Source organism: Manis javanica, chromosome 1 (assembly GCF_040802235.1).
Source record: "Manis javanica isolate MJ-LG chromosome 1, MJ_LKY, whole genome shotgun sequence".
Lineage (NCBI taxonomy): Eukaryota > Metazoa > Chordata > Mammalia > Pholidota > Manidae > Manis > Manis javanica.
Genome location: NC_133156.1, coordinates 5,981,564 through 5,993,809, shown reverse-complemented (window position 1 = coordinate 5,993,809; position 12,246 = coordinate 5,981,564). Strand labels below are relative to the sequence as shown.

Here is a 12,246-nt window from a genome sequence, read left to right as displayed (position 1 = left end):
AGATAACATGGGGGATATCCAAATCTGTACAGAATGGCAGTCTTACCACCAATAAGCTTTCTAAAAAAGGAATTAAGAGCACTGATGATCCAGGACACCAACCACAGCAGTCCCCAGAGTTCATGATGACCGTGTAGTCCAGAGGGTGGCAGATGGTCACATACCAGTCACAGGCCATCACACTCAGGAGACAGGGGACAAAACTCTAAAGAATATGAAAAATACATTTGGCTGATGCATCCTGCATAGGTTATTTCTTGGCTTTGCACCTGGATGTTCAGCAGCATCTTTGGGCTGGTGGTGGAGGTGAAGCCAATGTCCGCAAAGGACAGGTCAGAGAGGAACAATTATGTGGGTGTGTGCAGGTGGGAGTCTGAGCTGACAGCCAGGATGAGGAGCAGGTTCCCAAACACAGGCACATGGAGAGGAAAACTCCAAATGTGAAGGGCTGCAGTTCTGATACACAATGAAACTTGTGTATTATTTCCTGAGTCCATGTGGTAGAGTTGACTACTAGGAAACAGGAAAACAACATGATTAATTTTCAATAATTGGCATTACTAATGCAGTGAAATTATACAATCTATATTTTGCAGTCACTAAGTCAATAATCATAATTTTGTATGCAAATTATTCTCCTCAAGGTGTCCCCCTCATCATCTCTGATTATTAATTCCTATCCACCCTCAACCTTTTCCTCCAAAGGTCCTGTGTTCTACACTTTAAATGAGAAATTATGTGTGGCATTTGGGTACATCCCATGGTATCCCTGAAAATTGCTATTCCCCTCTTCAACAGCTGGGGAAACTCTGTTCATTTGACCTGAAATCTTGGAGGCCACAATCCATGGCTTCATAACACTTTTGTCAAGGTAATGAGGAATTTCCTTCTTATATCATAAGTTGAGTTGGGATTTAATCTCCCTTTATAAAATGTTTGCTAAATCTCAGAGATTTATTTAGAAATTTTTATGTAGTGTAACCTGACCTTAGCACCTCCTATGCATTGATCTCCCAGTCATGGAAACTGACTTGCACTGTCACCAGGCACCCCAGCTCCAAGGCTCAGAGCCTTCCCTCTGTGTGGAGCCTTGCTCATGGGTCTATTTGGAAATTTTCATCTCCTCTCAGTCTTCAAAGCTCCATCTCCTCTTCCGTACTGTTACAATTTATATCCCTCATGAATCTGTTTTTTTAAACATTCCCACAGAAAATAACCCTTCATCTTGCACTTAATTTTGATTATTGAACTATCATTTTTCTTTTCATGGAGATTTATTTATGTTTATTTTAAAAAATTTTATTAAGATATTCTTGATATACATTCTTGTAAAGGTTTTACATGGAAAAACAACGTGGTTACTACATTTACCCATATTATCAAGTTCCCACCCATACCCCAATGCAGTCACTGTCCATCAGTGCAGCAAGATGCCCCAGATCCACTACGTGCCTTCTCTGTGCTACACTGTTCTCCCTGTGATCCCCACATCATATGTAATAAACATAATACCCCTCAATTCCCTTCTCCCTCCCTCCCCACCCGCCCTTCCACACCTCTCTCCTTTGGTAACCGCTAGTCCCTTCTTGGAGTCTCTGAGTGTGCTGCTATTTTGTTCCTTCAGTTTTGCTTCATTGTTATACTCCACAAATGAGGGAAATTATTTGGCACTTGTCTTTCTCTGCCTGGCTTCTTTCACTGGGCATAATATCCTCCAGCTCCATCCATGTTGTTGCAAATGGTAGGATTTGTTTCTTTCTTATGGCTGGATAGTATTCCATTATGTATATGTACCACATCTTGTTTATAGATTCATCTACTGATGGACACCTAGGTTGCTTCCATTTCTTGGCTATTGTAAAAAGTGCTGCCATAAACATAAGGGTACATATGTCTTTTTGAATCTGAGAAATTGTATTCTTTGGGTAAATTCCAAGGAGTGGGATTCCTGGGTCAAATGGTATTTCTATTTTTATTTTTTGAGGAACCTCCATATTGCTTTCCACAATGGTTGAACTAGCTTACATTCCCACCAGCAGTGTAGGAGGATTCCCCTTTCTCCACATCCTCTACAGCATTTTTTGTTCTTAGTCTTTTCGATGCTGGCCATCCTTACTGGTGTGAGGTGATATCTCATTGTGGTTTTAATTTGCGTTTCCCTGATGATTAGTGATGTGGAGCATCTTTACATGTGTGTGTTGGCCATCTGAATTACTTCTTTGGAGAACTGCCTCTTTATATCATCTGCCCATTTGTTAATCAGGTTATTTGATTCTTGGGTGTTGAGGCGTGAAAGTACTTTATATATTTTGGATGTTAACTCTTAGGTGGATGTGTCATTTACAAATATGTTCTTCCATACTGTAGGATACCTTTTTGCTCTGTTGATGGTGTCCTTTGCCATACAGAAACTTTTTAGTTTGATGTAGTCCCATGAGTTCATTTTTGCTTTTGTTTCCCTTGCTCGAGGAGATGTGTGCAGAAAGAAGTTGCTCATACCTATATTCAGGAGATTTTGCCTATGTTTTCTTCTAAGAGTTTTATGGTTTAATGACTTACATTTAAGTGTTTAATCCATTTTGAGTTTACTTTTGTGTATGGGGTTAAACAATAATCCTGTTTCATTATCTTGCATGTAGATGTCTAATTTTGCCAGCACCAGCTGTTGAAGAGGCTGTCATTTCCCATTGTATGTCCATGGATCCTTTATCATATATTAATTGACCATATATGGTTGGGTTTATATCATGGCTCTCTAGTCTGTTCCATTGATCTATGGGTCTGTTCTTGTGGCAGTACCACATTGTCTTGATTACTGTGGCTTTGTAGTAGAACTTGAAGTTGGGTATCATAATCCCCCAGCTTTATTCTTCCTTCTCAGAATTGCTTTGGTTATTCTGGGTCTTTTGTGGTTCCATATGAATTTTAGAACGATTTTCTCTAGTTCGTTGAAGAATGCTGTTGGTACATTGATAGGAACTGCATTGAATCTACAGATTGCTTTAGGCAGGATGGCCATTTTGACAATATTAATTCTTCCTATCTGTGAACACAGGTTGCATTTCCATTTATTGGTATCTTCTTAATTTCTTTCATGAGTTTCTTGTAGTTTTCAGAGTATAGTTATTTCACTTCCTTGGTTAGGTTTATTCCTAGGTATTTTATTCTTTTTTATGCAATTCTGAATGGAATTGTTTTCCCAATTTCTCTCTCTGCTAGTTCATTTTAGTGTATAGGAATGGAACAGATTTTTGTGAATTAATTTTGTATTCTGCAACTTTGCTGAATTCAGATATTAGATCTAGTAGTTTTGGAGTGGATTCTTTAGGGTTTTTAATGTACAGTATCATGTCATCTGCAAACAGGGACAGTTTAACTTCTTCCTTGCCAATCTGGATGCCTTTTATTTATTTGTGTTGTCTGATTGCTGTGGGTAGGACCTCCAGTACTATGTTGAATAGAAGTGGGGAAAATGGGAATCCTTGTCTTGTTCCTGATCTTAAAGGAAAAGCTTTCAGCTTCTTGCTGTTAAGTATAATGTTGGCTGTAGGTTTGTCATATATTGCCTTCATTATGTCGAGGTACTTGCCCTGTATACCTATTTTGTTGAGAGTTTTTATCATGAATGGATGTTGAATTTTGTTGTATGCTATTTCAGCATCTATGGAGATGATCATGTGGTTTTTGTCCTTCTTTCTGTTGATTTGGTGGACGATGTTGATGGATTTTTATCCTTGCAACCCTGGAATAAATCTTACTTGATCATGATGGATGATCTTTTTGATGTATTTTTGAATTCAGTTTGCTAATATTTTGTTGAGTATTTTTGCATGTGTGTTCATCAAGGATATTGGTCTGTAATTTCATGTTTTTGTAGTGTCTTTGTCTGGTTTACATATTAGAGTGATGCTGGCATTGTAGAATGAGTTTGGGAGTATTCCCTCCTCTTCTACTTTTTGGAAAAATTTAAGGAGAATGGGTATTAGGTCTTCGCTAAATGTTTGATAATTTTCAGCAGTGCAACCATCTGGTCCAGGGGCTTTGTTCTTAGGTAGTTTTTTGATTACCAATTCAGTTTTGTTGCTGGTAATTGGTCTATTTAGATTTTCTGTTTCTTCCTTGGTCAGCTTTGTTACATTGTATTTTTCCAGAAATTTATCATTTCTTCTATGTTATCCAGTTTGTTAGCATATAACTTTTCATAATATTTTATCATAATTCTTTGTATTTCTGTAGTGTACATAGTGATTTTTCCTTTCTCATTTCTGATTCTGTTTATGTGTGTAGACTCTTTTTTTTTCTTGTTAATTCTGGCTAGGGGTTTGTCTATTTTCTTTATTTTCTCAAAGAACCAGTTCTTGCTTTCACTGATTCTTTCTGTTGTTTTATTCTTCTCAATTTTATTTATTTCTGCTCTAATCTTTGTTATGTCCCGCCTTCTACTGATGTTCAGCCTCATTTGCTCTTCCTTTCCTGTTTTCATTAATTGTGAGTTTAGGGTGCTTGTGTGGCATTGTTCTTCTTCCTGAGGTAGGCCTGTATTGCAATATACTTTCCTTTTAGCATGGCCTTGGCTATGTCCCATAGATTTTGTGGTGTTGATTTATTGGTGTCATTTGTCTCCATATATTGCTTGATCTCTGTTTTTATTTGGTCATTGATCCATTGGTTATTTAGTAGTATGTTTTGAAGCCTCCATGTGTTTGTGGGATTTTCCATTTTCTTTGCAAAATTTATTTCTAGTTTCATACCTTTGTGGCATTGAGAAGCTGGTTGGTACAATTTCAGTCTTTTTGAATTTACTGAGGCTCTTTTTGTGGCCTAGTATATGATCTATTCTTGAAAATGTTCCATGTGCACTTGAGAAGAATGTGTATTCTGCTGCTTTTGGGTGTAGAGTTCTATAGATATCTGTTAGGTCCATCTGTTCTAATGTGTTGTTCAGTGCCTCTGTGTCCTTACTTATTTTCTGTCTGGTTGATCTGTCCTTCAGAGTGAGTGGAGTGTTGAAGTCTCCTAAGATGAATGCATTGCATTCTATTTTGCCTTTTAATTCCGTTAGTATTTGTTTCACATATGTGGGTACTCCTGTGTTGGGAGCATAGATATTTATAATAGTTATACCATCTTAATTGAGTGACCACTTTATCATTACATAATGTCCTTCTTTGTCTCTTGTGAATTTCTCTGTTTTGAAGCCTATTTTGTGTTATATGAGTACTGAAACTCTTGCTTTTTTCTCTCTTTTCCTTGCATGAAATATCTTTTTCCAGCCGTTCACTTTTAGTCTGTGTATGTATTTGGGTTTAAAGTGAGTCTCTTTAGGCAGCATATAGATGGGTCTTGTTTTTTTATCCATTCAGTCACTCTATGTCTTTTGATTGGTGAATTCAGTCAATTTACACTTACGATGATTATCGATAGGTATGTGCTTACTACCATTTCAGGCTTTAGATTTGTGGTTATCAAAGGTTCAACATCAACTTCCTTACTATCTAAGAGTCTAACTTAACTCACTTAATATGCTATTACAAATACAATCTGAAAGTTCTTTTCTTTTTCTCCTCCTTTTTCCTCCTCCTCAATTCTTTATATATTAAGTATCATATTCTGTATTCTTTATCTATCCCTTGATTGACATTGGGGATAGTTAATTTAATTTCATGTTTGCTTAGTAATTACCTATTGTACTTTCTTTACTGTGTTTTTGTTCCCTCTGGTGACAGCTATTAAGCATTAGCAACAATTCCATCTATAGCAGTCCCTCCAAAATAGAGTGTAGAGATGGTTTGTGGGACATAAATTATCTCAGCTTTTGCTTATCTGGAAATTATTTAATCTCTCATTCAAATTTAAATGATAATCTTTCCAGACAAAGTAATCTTGTTTCCAGGCCCTTCTGCTTCATTGCATTAAGTACATCATGACACTCCTTTCTGGCCTGTAAGGTTTCTGCTGAGAAGTCTGATGATAGGCTCATGGGCTTTCCTTTGTATGTGATCTTATTTCTGTCTCTGGCCACTTTTAGTAGTCTTTCCTTATCCTTGATCTTTCCCATTTTAATTATTATATGTCTTGGTATTGTCTTCCTTGGGTCCCTTGTGTTGGGATTTTTGTGCACCTCCATGGCCTGAGAGACTATCTCCTTCCCGAGATTGGGGAAGTTTTCAGCAATTACCTCCTCAAAAACACTTTCTATCCCTTTTCTCTCTCTTCTTCTTCTGGTACCCTTATAATATGAATATTTTTCCATTTGGATTGGTCACACAGTTCTCTCAATATTCTTTCATTCTTATACATCCTTTTTTCTCTGTGTTCCTTAGCTTCTTTGTATTCCTCTTCTCTATTTTCTATTTCATTTATCCTCTCACCCACCATATATAATCTGCTTTTAATACCCTCCATTGTGCTCTTCAATGATTGGATCTCCAACCAGAATTCATTTCTGAGTTCTTGAATATCTTTCCGTACCTCCATGAGCATGTTAATGATTTTTATTTTGAACTCCCTTTCAGGAAGAGTCATAAGGTTGATGTCATCTTTCTCAGGAGTTTAATTAATTTTACTTTGAACCAGGTTTCTTTGGCATTATATATTTGTATGTGGTGCCCTCTAGTGTCCAGAAGCAGTACTCACTGGAGCTGCTCAGTCCCTGAAGCAATGTTGAGGGTCACAGGGGAGTGGTATTGGTGACTGGGGGTAGGAAAGAGCTGTTTCCTGCTTCCCAGCTACTATGCCTGTCTCCTCTGGCTGAACCAGTGCCCCGAGTACACAGGTAAAAGCCTCTATGCTTTGCATCTGTAGTTGCTGTAGACAGATCTTCCCTCTGGCTGGCCTAATGCCAGGGTAGGGTTTACCTGTTTGTGAGCCAGGTGGGGTTGGCCAGGAGAAAGGCACAGTAGGCTGCATATCATGAAGGGGGTCCTTGGAGCTGTGTAGCCAGCCAGGGCACTGGAGCACCTGGAAATTGTGAAAGCTCCCAACCTGCTAGGCAGAGTGCACCTGGACAATTTTGTGGAGCAGTAAGCGCTCTACAATCCTTGCCCCTTTAGCAGCCCTCTTGCTAAGGGCTCCCTTGTTAGGAAGTCTCTCAGACTGCCCATCTTTCTTTTTTCCCAGAGCAGCCAGATATGGATCCCTACTTTCCACAAGTGGTTGGAATCTCAGTCCCTCCACAAATTCTGCGTGTTTTAGCTTTCCAATCCCCTAATCACGAGAGTATCATGAAAGCACCTTGAAATGTAGGTTTGTGCTCCCAGAGCAGATCTCCAGAGCTAGGTATTCAGCAGTCGCAAGTCTTCCACTCCTTCCCTGCCCTGTTTCTCTTCTTCCCGCTGGTGAGCTGGGGTGGGGGAGGGGCTCGGGTCCCGTGGAGCCACAGCTCTGGTACGTTACACCGTTCCATGAGGTCTGCTCTTTTCTCCAGGTGTGTGCAGTCTGACACAGTCCTCTTTCCTGTTGCTCTCTCAGGGTTAGTTGTATTAATTATATTTTCATATTATATGTGGTTTCAGGAGGAAGCCTCTGTCACACCTCTCATGCCACCATGTTTAATCTCTCCTTGTAATTATTATTTAATTCCATGTCCCATTTTCCTGCAAGACTGCAAGTGCCTTGAGGCTCACATCAATGTTATACATATTCCCTGACCTTAACCCCAAGATAGAGTTTAATTGAGAATGGTAGCTGAATTCCACTATGGAATGTTTGTGCTTTTATGGAAATTGCTGATGTTGAGAAATGAAAAAGAAGCAGGGAAATTCTGTAATGAGAGGGTGTTATGGAAAATACTGGAAAAACCTGGACTGGATAATTGACAGAAGAACCAAGGGGCACTCGGAGGTCTTGGAGTGTTGAGGTTTTATTTTACATTGGGGAGTAATACAGAGGGGAGTAATCTCCCAAGCTCTGAGCCCCAATCAAAGGCAAGGGGAGCAATATATAGCTTTCTGTTTCTGTATCTGCAACATTCCTACGTGCACAGCAATGAGCAGACAAGGAGAGGGAGTGTGGGGAGTGAGTGCGTGGCAGAGCCGGGGGTGAAGGGGATGGGGAAGTTAAGGGATTCTCTGTTGTCTTTGCCAAGAAGAGCATCAGAAGGGAGCCACCTGGACTAGACTGCTGTTCTTGTAAGTTGTTCCCTATCAAGTGGAGGATACATTAGAGGACTGTTTTCCATATTTGGGGTCAGGATCCATTAGAGGGTCAGGTATGGCTTTAAGAACTAAATAGAATGGAATATGTAGCTTTCAAAAGAAAATATCAGAATTCATTGTACATAGGAAGTGCACATACTAAATGGTTTCATGACTCTCTTTGGTGCTCTGCATCTGTGCATATGTGTATATTTGGTTTTGCATTTGCACACATGCTGGATCACAAGTAAAAGGTGTGCCTTATTATGGAATGGAAATGGAAAAACATTTGGAATCCATTGCAGTAAAGAATAGTTTTAAAAGAAATCTATTTCCTTTTAATGAGGGAAAAGCAGTATGAATGAAGAAATCCAAAAGAAGTGGCTAGTGCAGAGAGAAGGGGCAACCAGGACGTTTGCTGACATGAACTCAGACCCAAGGGAGCACACACTGCCTACCCACATACCTCTGTGTCCAAATCACACACCCACTGTAATTGAATTGATGTGTTACAGATTTTGATTATCCCTTCTCCATGAACTCAGCCTTATAGCCCCTTACTTGACCCTGACTTTATGTTTTCTCCAAAGGCTAAGACTGAAGATCCCATTAGGACTAAATCTCTTAGATCCTTCAGGCATTTACTTCTCTCTGAAGCAAATGGGAGGACTGACTCTGTCCCTTTTATATAAATTTTGGGCACTACAATCCTTGGCTTCATAACAATTTGGCAAAACAATGAGGAATTCCCTACTTACATCCCAAGTTAAGAGGTGGAATTAGTCTCCCATTCTACAATGTATGTTAAGTATCAGAATTACATTTAGATTTTTTTGTGCACTATAACCTGATCTTAGCACCTTAAATGAACTGTGTGATTTAATTTTTAGAAAAGCTCATTCTACAAAGTAGTATTATTAAGAAATTCACTCCACATTGAAGAAGTGGGGCTTGAAGGAGTTTAGTGATTTGCTGGAATTTATAATCCAAGTATGAGATGGACCTTGCTTGGAATTCTGTCACTAGGATTCCAGTTCTCAAGTACACATAGAGTGGTTCTCAGCCATAGATGACTTTTGCCCCAGGGATTATTTGGCCGTGTCTGGAGGGACGCTGATAAACACATGCAGTGCACAGGATACACCCAACACAAATAAGCATCCCATCCCAGATGTCAGCATGGCAGTGTGAGAAAACCTAGTATACACCAAATCTTCTCCCACTTCAAAGTTTATTCCCTTTGCTCCTTATTCTAGTGGGTTGTCCAGTGGGTCAGCTGTCTTGATAATGTGAAGACATTACTTCTTTCTCTTTAGGATGCATTGTTTTTTTCTGCTTTCTTATTCTAGGCATCACGGGGATCTAACTGGGCTGCATGATGACAGGGCCAAGAGAGCTTTATTCTCCTCACAATCTCTAGGGACCACCTGAACTTATTTTTCCCACACATGTCCTTTCTTTTATCACTTTCTCTCAGATTTTTGAACTGGCATTTTTTTTGGTTTAATTACTGGACTCACACCAGTCATATTTAAATGGTTTGCCATGTTTACATGTGGGAGACATAACAACTAAAACCTGGGGACAATTTCTGTATGCTTAGGAGAAAGATAATGTGATATTGACAACTTGCCTTGCATAATTGTTTACCTACTCATTGCAGCTGCAGGTGAGACTATCCTGATGGTAACATGGGCCCAGGAGGCCACATTGTATGTATATGTCTGTGTGCATTCTGGGACATGAGTTGTTCTCAAGGTGATTAGGGGGCAAGTTCCATACAAAAACTATGGATGTTGGTTTTTGAATGCACCCATTTTAGAAAAACTGCCATGTTATTTTTTTGAGTCCTGGAGTCACTTCTAATACATGAAACCAGGAAGTGATAAAAAATCACAGAATTAATTCTGGATTTTCTAAGGAACCACCACTGCAGCCCCTCCTACTTGGGGTTTTCCTCTCCATGTACCTGATCACTGTGTTTGGGAACCTGCTCCTCACCCTGGCTGTCTGCTCAGACTCCCACCTGCACACACCCATGTACTTCTTCCTCTCCCACCTGTCCTTTGTGGACATCTGCTTCACCTCCACCACCATCCCCAAGATGCTGCTGAGCATCCAGACCCAGAGCAAAGTTATAACGTGTTCAAACTGAATCATCCATATTTAGATTTTCATACTCTCTGGGGCTTTGGACATTTTTCTCCTGACCATGATGGCCTATGACCTGTAACTGCTCATCTGCCATCGCTGTACTACACAGTCATCATGAAACCCCTCAGCTCTTTAGACTCCTGGTTCGGTGATTTAGATGAACAGCACTCTGAATTCCTTGTTAGAAAGGTTAATGATTTTGTATCTCTCTTTCTACTCAGACTTGGAAATCCATCACATTTCTTTTTTTTTTCTTGGAGAATAGTTGATATACACTATTAAATTGGTTTCAAGTACACAACATCGTAATTCAACAGTTATATATATTATTAAATCCTCACTCCAACTAGTGCAGTTACTGTCAACACAGAAAGATGTTATAGAACTATTGACTATATTCTCTATTCTGTACTTTCATCCCCATGACTAATTTATATTACAATTGAGGTTTTGTGTCTATTTATTTCTGCACTTATTTCACCCGCCAACCCCAACTTCTCCCTCGTGGTAACCACCAGTCACTTCTCACTCTTATTTTGTTAATTTTGTTATTTTACATTTGGTTTTTAGACTCCAGCTGTAATTGAAATCATATGGTGTTTTTCTTTCTCTGCTTGGCTTATTTCACTTAGCATAATACCCTTTAGGTCCATCCATGTTGTTGCAAATGACAGTATTTCTTTTTTATAGATGAATAATATGAATCATTTACATCCATTTATCTATTTATGGACATTTTGGTTGCTTCTATGTTCTCTATTGTAAATAATGTGGCAAAAAACTGTTGCATATAACTTTTTTTCACATTTAAAAACAATTTAATTTATTTCTAATTGAAATGTAATGGACATATATTAGTTTCAGGTATACAACATGTGATTTGATATTTGTGTGTATTGTGAAATGATCACCATGGTAAGTCTAGTTAACATCTATCACCACATACAGTTACAAATTTTTTGTGACATTAAAAAAGGAAGTGATGAGAATTTTATTGAAGATCTACTGTATTAGCAACTTTCAAGCATACAATATAATATTATTAACTAGGGCCATCATGCTGTACATTACTCCCCAGGATTTATTTACTATATAACTGAAGTTTGTGCCTTTTGACCCCCCCACACCCACCCTTCCAAAACAAAGATTTTCTGTCCTTCAGGTAGATTAATCAAAATAGAATTACTCGTTGATTTGGTATTTCTATTTTGAGTTTTTGAAGGAATCTCCATACTCCTTTCCATAGTGGCTCACCTATGCACATTCCCACCAAAATTGTAGGAGGTTTCCCTTTCCTCCTCATCCTTACCAACACCTGCTATTTCTTGTCTTTTAGATAGTGGATATTCTGACTTCTATGAGGTGATATCTCAGGGTAGGCTTGATTTGCATTTCCCCAATGCATAATGTGTGGAGCATCTTTCATGAGCCTATTGATCATCTATATGTCTTGTGCAGAAATTGTCTATTCATATCTTCTTCCAATTTTTTAACTGGAATAGTTTTTTCTTTGATGTTGTGGCATATGATTTCTTTATGAATTTTGGATGTTAACTCAAACCAGATTTATCATTTATGAATATATTCTCCCATAATGTAAGTTACCTTCATGTTTTGTTGATGGTGCTCTTTTGTGTGGAGAAACTTTTCATTTTAATGTAGTCCCACTACGTTTGTTGATTTTGTTTCCCTTGGCCAGGGATATGTACCCAGAAAAATTTGCTGATGATTATGTTAAAGAGATTATTGCCTATTTTTCCTTCTCATAGTTTTATTGTTCATGTATTCTATTAGGGACTAATTCATTTAGAGTTTACTTTTGTGCATGGTGTTAGTAATCCAGTTTCATTCTCTTGCATGTATCTGTCCAGTTTTGCCAACACCAGCTGTTGAAAAGCCTGTCATTTCCCCACTGCATATCTATGGCTCTTTTATCATTTCCCCACTGCATATCTAT

The 12,246-nt window shown here is 38.6% G+C and overlaps 1 pseudogene; it reads left to right on the top strand.

The window, feature by feature from the left end:
* The window catches only part of LOC140849654 (olfactory receptor 7A10-like), a 63,819-nt pseudogene that overhangs the window by 32,559 nt on the left and 19,014 nt on the right, over positions 1-12,246 (top strand).